Source organism: Pelodiscus sinensis, chromosome 15 (assembly GCF_052426305.1).
Source record: "Pelodiscus sinensis isolate ZL-2025 chromosome 15, ASM5242630v1, whole genome shotgun sequence".
Classification (NCBI taxonomy): Eukaryota; Metazoa; Chordata; order Testudines; family Trionychidae; genus Pelodiscus; species Pelodiscus sinensis.
The window spans coordinates 28,658,191-28,673,838 of NC_143066.1; the positions used below are offsets into that span (position 1 = coordinate 28,658,191).

Sequence of the window (15,648 nt, forward strand, 5' to 3'; positions counted from 1 at the left end):
CCTCCCCAGAATATCTGATAGGATGCCAAAAGATAAAGCTAAACTTGAAAAACTCATAGCGACTACAATGCTATCTATGTCATATTCTGTGCAAACAGGTGGATTCATTAGACAGTGCCTGAAAATGGTGAATTCTAAACTTGATCTAGTGATATGATTCACATTATGAGAAAAAGGGGGCAAAAATAACCCCAAAAACAGAAAGACATTTCAGACCCATTTTAACTACTACTGAAAAATCACATAGATTAAGCATCCCATTACTGGGTGGCCTTGAGATTCCATCATCTGGAAAGTCCTTGGAAAGTTTGCCAACTAAGTCTGTGTCTACACATCAGCATTATTTTGGAATAAATGACATTATTTCAACATAAAGTGTGCATCTTCACAGCAAGCCATTATTTCGAAATAATAACGAGATGGAGGACTTTCTTACTCTGAGTGCTGTTATCCTCATTTCATGAGGGGTAAGGGAAGTCAAAGGAAGAGTGTTCTTCCTTCACCTTCCTGCTGTGTAGACAGTGCCAAAAGCCGAATTATGGTATTTCGACTTCAGTTACAGAACTGAGTAGCTCAAGATACGTTTCAATTCAGCTTTGGCCCTGCTGTGTAGACGTGCCCTAAGAGAACAGAGGCTCTGCCAAGTGGACTCTCAATATTTCTCTCAGGCAGGATAATCAAAATGTCACTCTCCAATATGAGACAACTCTCTTGTTATTCAGAGCCATGACTCAAATTCTTGTACCTGGCACACACAAATTTAAATGCATAATGGCCATTTTATAACCTTCTACAAGTTTAAAGCATGCTACAATTATTACGCAATTAATAATAAATCAATTTTTTTTTAAATCCAGCTTTCAGCCATACCAGACTCAAAAAAAACCCCAAAACAACCCCCTCTCTCCCCAATCCCACTCCCATCTATAGGGATTTATACGGGAAAAGCTTCCAAATTCTTCCACAATAAATTGAGGACCAGATTCTGGTCCCTGCTCTGGCAGCACTAAGTAACTAGAAAATCAGTTTAAGAGCCTTTTCTCTGTAGGAGAAATCCCTAGGTGTAGGTTGCAGCTCCTCTGACCCTGCTCTTCAAGTTTATGGCATATGAATACAGTTGTTAGTTGCTGTATCAGACTGAATTCTGGTGGTCAGGCATTCATCTAAAGGATTCTTTGCTAGCCTTTAGATTAGAGAAGGGATTAAAGCCACCTTTACCTCCACACTCAGCACACGTTGGCCAGTTCATGGAATCTGGTCCCGAGCGTCCAGTGCAAAGATAACAGCTATGTTTTTTTTTTTGGTTTCTAATGCTATGAAGTAGATCAGTGCTAATTAACTTTGGAAGCCCCAGGGGCCACAATGATATTCACAGGATATGCAGAGGACTGTAAGTTAAATGTGGTTGCATATACATGCAAATAAATATGCAAATAGCTTTTCACACTGACACGCATGAATACAAAGATCAAGGCAAGACTATACAACACGCAGGCCCCCTTTAAGTCAGTTCTGCTGCTATTAATAAATTGCAATATCTACCCAATTTCCACCCATATGACAGCACTTTTAATGAGCAATGGCAGTCCAGGAATTTAATTACTAAAACACGTATAAACAGAAGACCATTACATTGACTTGCCATTGTGGAGTGTGTTCCCAGTGGAGGCCAAACAAATGGGTAGCCCTGAAATAGATGCTTCACCAGACTAAGCAGAAACAACAGAAGTCAGGGATCTTGGTGGGGAAAGAAGAATCAAACTGACACTTTCCCTCCAAAAATGAAAAGAAACCATGAGCATTGGAACCAGGCCCATATGCGGGGGCTGCGAAGAGTGCGAATGTTTTCCTCCCCCCCCAACAGTTCTTCATAGTCCACCAAGGCACCGATTTCTGCCAACCTAGGGAAGTCAGGGGCATTGCCCTAACCGCCCTCCCACGTGCTCTGGCCAGCCAAGGGAAAGAAGGGAAGCACACTGCCAGCTTCCTTCCCCCATGCTCCGGCCCGGCAGAGAAGGCGGGGGCTGATTTCCCCCCCCCCTTCCTTTCCCATGAGCGAAGCTGTGGGTGGGGCTGGGCCACCGGGGATGGTGTGGGGTGGAGAATGAGCCAGGGGTGGGAGTGTTGGGAGCCACCTGCCCTTCCCACAGCTCGCACCCCTACACAGAAATTCCTGGGTATGGACCTGCGAACCATGACTGGAAAGGAACTATTTTAGTGGACTGTTAATTTTTACTGAATATAATTGTGTGAGTATTCCCTTACTTTGTGGGTGACTGTCAAGCTATAAACGGATCAGTTTTACATACACTCAATGCCAGAACAAATGGAATGCTGTTTTCCTTTAGTTTGACCTGGGAATATCCAGGTATTGTTCTCTGTTTAACAATGGCTATCTACCACTGACAGGCTGAAAATAACTCCTTCTTTTGCTGTACAATTGCTTCACTTTGTCCTTCATTTTAAGGAATGAAGAAAAGGAATTTACTCTGTAATTCAATGTCTAAACTTGTGAAATTCCCAGAATTTTCAACTCTCATTGATATTCTGTGGCAAACACTACTAAGCTTCCGGCCCTTTGTGTTATCCTAATGCACACTGTATAATACCTTATTCAAGGATATTATAACATATTTTACAAAATATAACAGATTATTGTTTTTAAAAAGTTAGCTTAAGGTCATTTTAGAAAGAAAAATTTACATTTTTGTTATGTCCGAACATGGAAAATTTAATTAGCTCTCAAAAGAATCAAAACTAGACATTACCTGAAATTTGTCTCTCTAATATGTACTACAGTCTTCATGGCAACTAAACATTTTATATGCACATAGTGAAAATGTAATGGCACCACTTACAAACTTAATAACTTGGGTTTTTTGGTCCATGTAAATTGCTTATGTGAAACATCTCACAAAAGTGCTATTTAGCTTCAATAAAACTTCCGAAAATCAGTTAAGTATATAGACTGCAAAATTCATTATTTGTTTCTACCAGCTTAAATAAATGAAGAACAGTATGAAGCTTAGAATTTCAGTTATCATCCACATTATGCTCGTTTGCTAAAGAATTTCCAAAATATTAAGTCTGTTTAACAAAGAAACTTTATTCCCTCAACCAAAGATGTCTGTTTTGCAATGCAAGCAAATCAAAATCTCAAGATGGGTGATTCCATCTCTCAGGGGAGCTGGTTTTAAGATATATATTCATCAATTTGAATCCAGTTTAGGTCCATAAAATAGTATCTGATTGCTGCTGACTGGTTAATAAATGAACTGGTGTTCAGTCCAGTTCCTAAAGAACTGTGTGCTCATAATAAAAATACCGATTAAACAACATAATACATAAATATGGTATCCTTCATCTAAGAACCTTAAAGTGCTTTAACAATGAGAAGTTCTGTGGCACCTTATAGACTAACAGATTTATTGGAGCATAAGCTTTCGTGGGAAAAGACCCACTTCATCCAATGTATGTAGTGGAAATTACAGAGGCAGGTATAAATATACAGGCATAAGAAAAGAGTTCCAATCTTTCTTTCAATAGAACACTATTTTAATCTTACAAATACTTTGTAAGGTATCTCCATTTTAACAGACAGGGGAACAAAAACATGTCTGAGATGACAGAGCAATGTAACAGCAAATCGGGGGGGGGGGAGGGGAACTCAGAAGTCCTAACTCTCAGTTTAGTATTTTAAGCACTAGCCTATATTCATTCTCTCTTTACCTCTGATCCTTATTATAAAGAAAGAACACATGGTATCACAAAGGGTAATACTAATTTTAAAATGTATTTCTAACTGATGATTTTGAAACAGGGGCCAAATGTTTAGAGATTCTTATGTCAATTTACAATAGAGCCTCCTTGGCCACATGCTTGTAGCAAGAGGCCCCAAAGAACACTTGTGAATGCAAACATTCTGAATGCAGCTCTTATCAAATTTCCTGCCCACACCATGTTTTTCATTAATCTATATGGTGTTAAAATAAATGATGCATTTCCTTTTGCATTTTATTCTTTTAATATGTAACAATATTTCTACAAATGTTTTGTGCTCCTGAACCACACTAAATCTGAGAATCTATTTTCTGATGAAAGGTGAAAAAAAAAACAGATTAAAAGCAGAGCAATGTTTACACTCTTCACTGGGGTCCAACCTATTTCCAGTGCCAAGACCCATACTTATGCGGGTTACAGTAACAAAAGGCCACCAACAAGCACATAGTTGAGAAACATATTCCCAGAGTTTACATAGCAGATGCCAACCAGTTTACTCCCACACAGCTGACCTAGAAGAATTATTTCAAGACAATCCTGCCAGTCATGCACCTGCAACCCACTCAGCTGCCAGACCCTTTAACCCTACCATGCAAATATGTAGCATCTGGAAATCTGCTTAAGGCCCCACACATATGATTTTCACAAGGGTCTTTTTGCATAAGGGCCAGCCCAGTTCAACTTTTGTATAAAATAACATTTAAATGTTTAATTAGTTAAACAAAACTACCTTAAAAACACCGCATATATTTTAAAAAGTTCACCAAAAAGTTGCTCTTAAAGTTTGCATTTAAAACTAACAGATAATAGGCAGTATTATTTGAATTTAGGGAGCTAAAAGATCGTTTCTGGTAACCACATCCTTCACATTTTAGAACCAGAAGATCTTCCTTTCTTGCACCTGGTTTTCATTCACATGAGGCAAACAAGTCTTTGCTTCTTATTTAACACCTGATTGGTTTCTTACCTTTAAATAAACTAGTGGCCTGGATTGAGCTAGCTGAATAAACTGAAGTGAAGAAAATATTCTCTCTGCACCTGCAGCAGAAGTGTTACTGCTGTCTAAAGTGGGTTTGGCACTTCAACAGACTTTCCTGGAGCTTAGATAGCAGCTTCAGTTCAGTGGTTTGACTTTCTGTAAAACTTAGATGCAAACATGTACAGATGTTTTATTTAACTGAAATTATTTTAATCATTTTATTAAGTGCTTTAACATTAGTTGTCATAATTTCAAATTTAATTCTAATTTTTTAAAAATAGGTTTAGCTCTTTTAAAATATCCTTTTTTAGTTTTTAAAAAACCCATTGATGTTATCCATCTTATAGCTACTTGAGACTACTGCTGCAATATAGGATTGCCAGGTGTCTGGTATTCTACCGGACAGTCCGGTATTTGCGCTTTTTGTCCGGTAAAAAAAAATCAGAATACCGGACATGTCCAATGTCCAGTATTCTCTGATTTTTCCAGCTGTGCACCGGACGGAAGCCTGGCATGGGCGGGGCGAGCATCTGGAAGGCGGGGCCACGATCAGCGCTAGGAGCCTGTGATTACACAGAAGCCTGGAGGGGGTGGGGGGAGTGGCTGGGAGTCCCAGCCACCTCCCCCCCCCCCCAGGCTTCTGCACAATCACAGGCTCCCAGTGCCGATGGCGGCCCCCCCTCCCAGCCTAGGAGTCCCAGCTGGGAGGCGGGGCTGCAATCGCCACTCTGGGTGTTTCAGAAGCCTAGCCAGAGCAGGGAGTCCCAGCCACTCCCCCCGCCCCCACAAGGCTTCTGAAGCGCCCAGAGCGCTACCAGGTGGGGAGTCCCAGCTGGGAGTCAGGGCTGCGATCACTGCTCTGGGCGCTTCAGAAGCCTAGCAGGGGCGGGGGGAGTGGCTGGGACTCCCAGGCTGGGAGGCGGGGCTGCCACTGGCACTGGGAGTCTGTGATTGCGCCGAAGCCTAATGAGGGCAGGGGAAGTGGCTGAGAGTCCGCCCCCACAAGGTATTTTATGGGAGACTATCGGGCAACCATAGCTGCAAAGAAGAGTGAACAAAGATATACCTTAATGAATTTCACATGTACTTAATGACATCAGTTACTGTTAAACTGTATAGTGAGATAGTGTGTCATGGCTAAAGGGCTAGCTGTACCTCTGACTCCTCCCTCTCCCAGTCTCACTAAATATACACCACACAAGTGTTAACTTAGGCCTCATGTACAGGCAGTCCCCAGGTTACGTACAAGATAGGGGCTGTAGGTTTGTTCTTAAGTTGAATCTGTATATAAGTCGGAACTGGCGTCCAGATTCAGCCGCTGCTGAAACTGATCAGTTTCAACAGCGGCTGAATCTGGACACCAGTTCCGACTTACATACAGATTCAACTTAATAACCCCAGGTGTCCCCAAGTCAGCTGCTGCTGAAACTGATCAGCAGCTGATTCCAGGAAGCCCGGGGCAGAGCAACTCTGCCTCGGGCTTCCTGTAGTCAGCCGCTGGTCAGTTTCAGCAGCGGCTGACTTGGGGATGCCTGGGGCAGAGCAGCTCAGGTGCTGCTGGGTTGGTCCAGTAGCGCGGCCGCTCCTCGGCGCTACTGGACCAACCCAGCAGCACCCCAGCTGCTCTGCCCCAGGCGTCCTGATTCAGACGCTGCTGAAACTGACCAGCAGTGTCTGAATCAGGACTCCTGGGGCAGAGCAGCTGGGGTGCTGCCGGGTTGGTCCAGTAGTGCCAAGGAGCGGTGCTGCGGGACCAACCGGCAGCGCCCCACCTGCTCTACCACAGGCTCCGGGCTTTGCTCCATGTCTCCCTAGTCTGCTGGGGGGGAGGGGGCACTAGCTGCGTCCCCCCCGGCAGACCAGGGAGACGCAGAGCAAAGCGGTGGAGGACCCGGGCCGGACCGCGGTGCTTCCAGATCAGCGCTGCGGGTCCGGCCCGGGTCCTCCGCGGCTTTGCTCAGCGTCTCCCTGGTCTGCAGACCAGGGAGATGCTGAGCAAAGCGGCGGAGGACCCGGGGCCAGACCTGCGGCGCTTCCAGCTGATCTGGAAGCGACGTGGGTCCGGCCCCGGGTCCTCCGCCGCTTTGCTCCCTGGTCTGCTGGCTCCCCCAGCAGACCAGGGAGACGGGGAGCAGCTTTTCTCGCCCCGGAGGAGGCGGGCGGCAGGACCAGGCGTCCCGCCGCTCCAGTCCTCCGGGGCGAGAAAATCCCCATTCGTAACTGTGGATCCGACGTAAGTCGGATCCGCATAACTCGGGGACTGCCTGTACTTAAGTTTTCTGCGGTGAAACCCTGACACTTAGACTGGGTCCTAGGCCACATGTGTACTGACCATGTTTACCAAGCAGGTTCAACTGGGTACCCGTGTATCTTTCCGTAGGGAATATATGACCAATGGATTACAATAATCCAATATGTTTCCTAACTTTAAATGAACTATTGAACTGAGCTAGCTGAATAAAATGAAACTAAAATGTTCTCTCAGCACTTGCGGAAGAGGCCAGATGTCAAAAGCTGGTTTGTTACTTCAACAAACTCTGGTCTAAAATGACCCAAAACAGCTTTCCTAATACTTTTGCATCTGAACAGTAGGGAAAAAGCATAAAATGAAAGCCAAAAGGATTTTAGAACAAAAGGCCTACATACTTCCTGACATGTCTATCTTACCCTACAGTCTGGCTGGAGTCTAAGTCTTAGCCATAGTAATCCATGTGACCCTTTTAAAGAGGGGAGGGGGAGAGAATCTCTCTCTCTCTCTCTAAATCCAACCAAAGTTTTTTGTTCTAGGGGCTCAGAAATTTGGACTTGCTACCTAAAACTCCGGTCATCTGAAGAAGTGGGCTGTGCTCACGAAAGCCCATACCATCTATATGTTTTGTTAGACTATAAAGTGCTACCAGACCATTTGTTGTTTTTTAAGTTTACCTAAAACCAGTTTGGCAAGCTCCGTAGGGGGCTGGAGCCAGAGACTCAAAATAAATGCCTCATGCATTGTCTTCTCAGGTGTTTGCCATGAGAAGCATATCAGAAAACATCCCCCTTCCTGGGTGCATTTCCTTGAATTAACTCAGTATATGCATACTGTAGAAATCACAGTAACCCAATGAGAATGCAATATTTATAAATTATTACAGTAAGCTCCAAACCTACCACACCATTTAGGATAAGCTGTGAGTACACTTTTAATCTAACTATCAGTTTGCAGGTCTTGTTTCTTTTGTCTGTGTGACCATTTACCTCCTGTGCCCTTACCTACTCACCTCTGATATTGAAATCCCCTGGCTCCACAGTTAACTATTGAAGAGCTGCAGCCAATGAAGTGGAGGAAAAAGAAAAGATGAATAAAACTTTAAAAACTAAATGTTTAAAAAGATAAGATTAAAGATTAACTTTTCTTGCCTCAGCAAAATACACATACTGGATGGAAATATCTTCTGGTAAAATTCTCTTTGATCATATGGCTTTGATCAATAGGAATCACCGATGTTGTTCCTCCTAAGAACTTTCCCAGATGACTGATATGTACCATCTCAGTAACAGGGAACATATTTATTGCATTTCATAGATCAAATTTCACATTGTTTACAAGCATATAAACATATGTTCTCATTGGAAACCCCCAAAATTTCCCCTTGACCCTTTTCATCTCATGCATCATCACCAGCCACAGAGTCTCTTCTGGCTAAATATCACCCATACAACTTCATTATCTTCTGATTTTACCTTCAGACACACCTCTGTAACTCAATTAACCTTAAATGAGATTGCACAGGTGTCACTGCTGACATCCTCTGAAAACTCCTGCACAAAAGTAACTGAGGGTATTATTTGGAGTACAGGGCCAGTAGTTTGGTAGTTGAGTGAGAAGTTGCAGAGCCATGACCAGAATTAGAGGGATGATTACAATGGAAGACATGGTCAGGGAGGAGGCTGTGAGATGCTTTTTATACAGTCTCTGCCTGGCTAAGGAGTGATGGGGGCATATTGTGATATAGACAAAAAGCATACAGTCTCAGCTAGCAAATCTGAGGATGAGGAGAAAAGGGCATTGTCATGACAGCCCAGACTTTAAATGGCTTAAGAAAGCCTTAGTATGGATGTAATGGGAAATTTAAAGAATGTAGGGTGGTTACTAAAGATGACTAATTGTGCATCAATTGGCACACAAGAACCAAGTCAGCATATCATAGATAAAGCTTCTATTTTCCCTTTTATTTTCTTATGTATTTTTGTCTGTCATTAACCGTTGTCTTATTTTACTTATAGAATTGATGAAAAATTAAAATTGACATGGGCCAACATCTATTCTACATTCATTAACACTGGTGTAAATCTGGAATAACCCCCAAAGACTTCACAGATTTATACCAGTGTAATTGAGAGCATCATTTGTTCCCTAGAGTTCTAATCAGTTTCAATTTGTACACCAGGTGTAAAGATTTACCTACTACAAAGGGACAGATTAATTAGGGTTTTTTAGTATCAAGCTATTTAGGGACAAGTGGATGCTCAGGAAAATTATTATTATTGCACCACCGTTTTAATCTCACTTGCATGGAGCTTGTTGTTCAGAGGCTAGTATGAATCTACAAACTAATCCTAGAGTTGAAACAATAAGGAGTTGGTTTCCCTCTGCCTGTTCTTTACACAAGTGCAAAAGGAAACTAACCAGAATGCTAAGCTCTTTCCTCTCTGTTATTCCTTCGTGTTTCCTTTTGAAGTGTAGCCCCAGGTGGCTGCTTCTACATAACTTTTCAGTTCATCTTTAAAGTGACCCCTCCCCATCTTTGCTGTTATATATGAGTATAGAGACAAACACATCATTAATTAAAACAAGCCGGTTGTATACCATTTCAAGCCTTTGCTTCAAATCTTAGACCATTTTGTAACACCTAACATGTAGGTATTCAGACTACACTGCAGAAAATGCCAACATTTCATAGACTGAATTGAGGTAAGATGATTTGTATAACATATGAACAAGCCATATCTGAAAAAGCCATTTACTTTTACTTTAAAGTAAAACTGCATTTTACAACGTAGAAGCTAAAATTCAAGCTCTGGAATAGTTCCAACTAGTTTCTAACATTTTCCTACTATCTTTAGTCGATACGTTAACTCCTTCCTCATTCCATCACACATACACATTAATAAGATTGTTTACAGCCACATTTCTTCTTCAAAGATGTGAATCTATATATAAAGTTCATGTGGCTGGATTCACATTAGTCTAACTTGCAAATAGAAAGATAAGTCAGTTTTATGACATAGCGCTGTACTACAAACATATTAAACCATCATTACACATGCCACTATCTTCAAACTAACATATAAATAGTGAGTATAAAAGTATCATATTGGTGGTTCTCAATTTTTTTTTTCATACTGTGGACCACTTCTTAAGACAAGCACCCGTGTTGGACAGCTCTCCAGATCTCAGCAACTAGAGTGCTTGATAACCAATATTCAGATAGCAAGGTAAAGGGTTAAAATAAGGCTGATTTAATGTGATGGCTGTAGATTCTTGATTAGACCCAGACCCACCAATAAGGGGGAGTGCAAAAGGGGCAGTTGTTCTAGGGCTCAGCAATTCTAAAGGGCCCAGGGATCCTGGCCACAACTGCCCCAGGCCCTTTAAAATTGCTGCCAGAACACTGGACGGTGCCTTCCAGAGCTGTGGACTCCAGCAAATGGCAGTGAGACACTGCACTGGCTGGCCCCCCACCCCCACCCTTTTGGGAGTGTGGAGTTGAGACACAGTCCTCCCCCATATTGTGCAGGAGCTCTGCAATCCTGTCAACTCCTCTGATTAGATTCCCCCATTCACACTTTGTATATGTGCTGTTTATTTCCTTTTCCTGGATGAATGACTTTAGCATCACAATTACCAAATTTCTTCCTATTGCAAACATTTTAATCCAGACAAGTCAATTTGCATTTTGATCCATTCTCCCATTTTTTCTTCTTCTTCTCAAATTTTGCTGTTAAGAACAAGTGTAACCAGGGTTGAAATTACACCACAGAAACACCTATCAGAGAAAAACACACACATACATTAACAGACTGAATTTTCTGTTCAGCAGCAGTCATAAGTAGCAACAGCTACTCTTTGGATGACTTGTTGAGTCTCACAGCTTTAACTCTGTAAAAACAACTAGAAGTCCTGTGGCACCTTAAAGACTCCAACAGATTTATTTGGCATAAGCTTTATTCTTTAAGGTGCCACAGGACTTGTCGTTTTTGCAGTTACAGACTAACATGGATCCCCCCACTGAGCTTGAACTCTGTACTTCTTAGGAATACATACTAATACCACTGAAACCTTAACATCTTCTTAAAGATTTATGTGGGGACACTTTCTGCAAAAGTTAGGAGACTACCATGGGGAGGTTTAATCTTACATATTTTAGGAAGGAGGGCAGGGGAGAAAGACACTTGGTCTTGAAATTCTGCTTGCTAACCATAAACTTCAACCCACTGTGCGCATGCCACAGACTTCTTATGGTCTAATAAAAGCAGTTTTCCTTCCCCCATGTCTGTGGGTACTGCTGCACTCCAGACATCATAAAAGGAGATGACTGCAATGATGAGCCCCTCTGTTCTCGCCAGCCCTCAAGCACTCCACTTTTCTCATTCCCCTGGCTGCTCCAGGACTTCCTGATTGAAATTCTAGTGGTTGAATGCTCCCTCCACTGCTGCCTGCAATGTCCTCCTATCAGGCCAAACCAACCTAATTCCCTTCTTTGATAAGTATTTTTGCCTAGTAGATGGAGGAAAGCAGTAGATGTGATACAGCTTGGTTTCATTAAAGTTTTGATAAAAGGTTTAGAAAACATGACCTTTGGGGAAAGGTTAAAAAAATCTCCGGACGTTTAGTCTTGAGAAAAAAATTACTGAGAGGGAACCTAATAACAATCTTCAAATATTTTAAGATTTGATATAAAGGGAACTGTGATCAGTTATTCTCCATATCCACTGAAGATAGGACAAGGAGGAAAGGGTATAATTGGCAGCAAGGAAGATTTAGATTAGATATTAGGAACATTTTTCTAATTTGAACAGTAATTAAACACTGGAATAAGGCTTCCAAGGGAGATTGTATAATTCCCCTTGCAAGAGGCTTTTAAAAACAGGTTCAATGACACTTATCAGGGATAACAAAGGTATACTGGGCCCTGTTTCAGCAAGGCTGGACTTGATGGTCTCTGGTGGTCCCTTCCTGCCCTACATTTCTATGATTCTATCACATTAAGCCTTAGGAGGCTTGTGGCTTCCCACTCTAGAGTCTTAAGATGTTCATCTGGGCTACTAACATTCCCTAAGAAACACACTAAGGCTGGTAGGGTGCACTATTACAGCTTTAGGAGATTCTTCAATCCCAAATAAGGGAAATAAGGCTCATTAGGCCTCTTCTGAACCAAACACATTTAATTAGAATTAAAAAGTCTCAGAGGAGGTGTTAGGTTGATGAGAAGGACAAATGACCACTAGGGATTTTCCCTCAAAGACTCTGCTTATAGTCACCTCTCCATGCCCAGAAGATCAATGTCTGCAAGAACAAGACTCCCTTCCTACAGTCTTTAGGAAGTACTGTACATAGGGAGGGAAGATAAAGAAGAGAAATGAGATTGGTTGAAGGAAGGGGCATTTCCCTTGTCCTGACCATTTAAAGGTCTGCAGGAAAGAACCTTGTTAGCAACTGCTTTAATAAAAAAAGTCAGGACCAGCGTTTTATATTAGCTATGTTTGAATTAGTCTATACTGTAATAGCTAAATAAACTGATTTAACATTTAATGACATTTTTAAACAGGTAATATAATTACCCAAAGTATGCAAAATCAAAGAACCAAACTGAAGCACCATTGTAGTCTCCAAATCCATCTACAGCAGGAGTGACCTAACTCTGAACTTTAGTAGATCCCTTTTAACCACTTAGATTAGAGATCAAATGTAAATAAGCTAATGTATAGATTTTCTAAGTACAAGAGACAGAGATATTCAGGTCTCTGGCCATTAGCCCCATTTCTATATGTACGGAATGCAATAGAATCTTATCAGCTGCTACTCCAGCATAACTAGAGATTGAGGGTTTCAAATTCTAGGGACACAACAAAGGGTAAGAAAAATCTCATGCTTTTAAGAATTATGTAGAAACATATTGTTGGTTATATGTTAAATAATACTATTACTTAGTCCTCCACATTACAGAGGTATTTTATCTTTATTTGAAGTGGACATTAGTAATAAAGAGAATTAAAATTATTTGCAGGCACTGAGAGCCTATAAATATGGATTTAAATGAATACTGGAATAGTTTACAGAACTATGAACTCTGCTCAGTCTTGGCTTTCACATTTATCTGGAATACACATACTCATGTTTAGCAATTAGAACTAACCTGCCAAATTCAAAACTAACCTTATTTCCATCCTTGTAGTAATAAACAACAAGGTGTTGTCTCTTACGTAGTAATATGAGTCAGGAACGTGTTGTATGATGAGCAATATAAAGCTATGTGAAGGTGTAGTTCTGAATACTCTGGATTATTTGCATTCCATAACTATAACATCCTTATCTTGCATCAACTGAAGGGTGGTACTGTGTTAAAAAAATATACATGCACAGAGTTTGCCACTGCCATCAGTTGTTTATGCACATCAAGAGGAAAGATTGGTTTTGTGGTTACAAACGTGAAAAGGCCTGTATCACTTTTTCTGTGTACTTGAAAAAAAAAACACCCCAGTAATGGAACATAGATTTGCTTTCAGTGGCATTCAAAAGCTCTCCAGATAAGAAAAGTAAAACAAAGACAGATCTACATTAGCACTGTTATTTTAATATGTGATAACAAGAAAATATGAAATCTAATGTAAAAATGTTGATGCACACATATAAACAAAAATGATCATATCTATTTTAATGCAACTTCAATTAGGTTTTTCCATCTTAAAGTGTTCTTGTGTGAACATCTACATTTTTTTTCTTCAGTTAAAAGTTTATAGAAGGATTTTCCTGCTTCAAAAGTTAAGAGTACAACCCTCCATTTTGGGCCTGATCCAACGCTCAGGGAATTCAATGTGAGTATTTCCATTTATTTCAAAGAGAACTGGATTGGGTCTTATTACTGCATAATCATACAACAATACCTCTTCATATCAGAATGGGCACGGAAAGATTTCAGTTACCAAGCAAACTGATTTAACATCTCTACGCAGAATGGGTTTTTGTTTGATTTTTTTGTGTGTGAGTGGGGCAGTGTGGAACAATGGAGGGGCAGGCAACATTATTTAATCAAGGTTTTTATGTTGGGCCAAACCCTACTCTCTATACCTAGAGTGGGGAACCTTTTTTTGGTTGGGGGCCAATGACCCATAGAAAAATCAGTCGGGGACTGCATACAAGTGAGAAAAAAAAACTACTGTTGCCCCCCAACTGAAAAGGAGAAAGACACTCTCCACATTCCCCTTGCACACCAGAGCTTAGGGAGGCCCAGACTAGTAAATTTTGTGTGCTCTAACCCCACGGTGGGGCAGCACAGGGGCTGAAGTGCCAGTGTGGGCTCCCCAGTGCTGGTGGAGGGGAGGCTTTGAGCCTCGGGGGGCTGGATCCAGGCAAGCCAGGGGCCGCATCTGGCCTCTGGGCCTGAGATTCCCTAACCCTGCCCTATACTCATGAAAACTACCAATGAATGGGAATTTTGCATGAGTGAGAATAGCAGGATTTTGTCCATTGTTGTTAAGGAGCAAAACAGTTGTGTAGAGCTCAGGCTTATCTAACAGAACCTCATTTACACATCCTGGGCCATCCCTACGAGAGTATAGAGCCAGGACAATCCCCGACCACCTCAGACCCCACCTCTTCCCAATCCTGCTTCACCTCCACCCCACTTCACTCCTTCCCCCAAGTCCTGCTGATGCTCTGCCCCACCTGCCTCCATTGCACTCATTCCTCCAAGCTCCCTCGCTCAAGTGATGTGACCCAGGGGACTAGCAGGGGGCTTGGCACCAGCAGCAGGGGTCAGGCGCCCCTGCTGAACTCACCAAGACATCAGGAAGCGGAGTCACCCAGCCCCAGCCTACTCTTGCTTCTTTGGCTCCCAGCCACGGCGCTTGGGGGAGTGGAGTAGTCTGGGTGGCTCTGCTTTCTGTCAGTGAAGTGGAGCTACCCAGCTGGGAGATGGCGGGACAGAGCAGGCTGGGGCTGGGATGCTCTGCTTCTCGCAGCGCCTGCCACCAGTGACGAGTGCAGGAGCGGGTCCAACCCCTGCTGCCAACTCCAGCCCACCCTCCCCCATTCTAGGCATCTGCCCCAGACTCTGTGGGGCCCTGCAAACTGGGCCTAGGATGGCTGCTCCAAACCATCCTATGGATGGGATTGCTTTATATCCATCCTCCTCACGCGGGTTTTCTAATACATGGTCATATTACTCAGATATGTCAGGAAAATTCAGATGTCTGCTAGTCAGCTTCCCAAGTGTTCTGGCTCAATAGAACGGAGGTGTTAACTACAAGGCTTTGTCTACATTACACAGTTTTAGCAACATGGGCGTGTCACTAAAAGTCAGGTAGCGTAGCCGCTGCTTGTAGGCTCTTTTGCCGACAAAACATTTCTACCCCCAATGAGCAGTGTTCACGCTGTTGGTAGGAGAGCACTCCTGCACACAATGCGCTGTTCACACTGGCACCTGTCACAGAAAAACTTCTTCTGCATCTTTAGGGCTTAGCCCTGTACTACCCATGCTGTAGCTGGGAGACAGGAGGCTGCTAGTTTATGTCAATGGTTAGCAGCAGTCTGGAGGAGTTAGCTGCCTTTCAGCACTGTGTGGGCAGGAAGAGACAAGTTGGGAAGAGCTCTGCAAAGACATGGGCCAAGTCATCCCTTCCTCTCC

At 42.5% G+C, this 15,648-nt stretch overlaps 2 protein-coding genes across 12 annotated transcripts in view; one reads left to right on the forward strand and one right to left on the reverse strand.

Moving 5' to 3' along the window:
• CHLSN (cholesin) overlaps positions 1–15,648 on the reverse strand; it is a 239,341-nt gene that overhangs the window by 79,385 nt on the left and 144,308 nt on the right. The window lies entirely within an intron of this gene.
• Positions 1–15,648, forward strand: part of GPR146 (G protein-coupled receptor 146) — a 90,424-nt gene that overhangs the window by 29,939 nt on the left and 44,837 nt on the right. For 7 of the 8 annotated variants that reach the window (XR_016346894.1, XR_012896167.2, XR_012896166.2 and 4 more), the window contains exon 2: positions 13,749–13,837. The exons of the other annotated variant lie outside the window; for it this stretch is intronic. The gene's annotated coding sequence lies outside the window, so the exon portion shown is untranslated. The remainder of the gene's footprint in view (positions 1–13,748; positions 13,838–15,648) is intronic. 8 annotated transcript variants of the gene reach the window in all.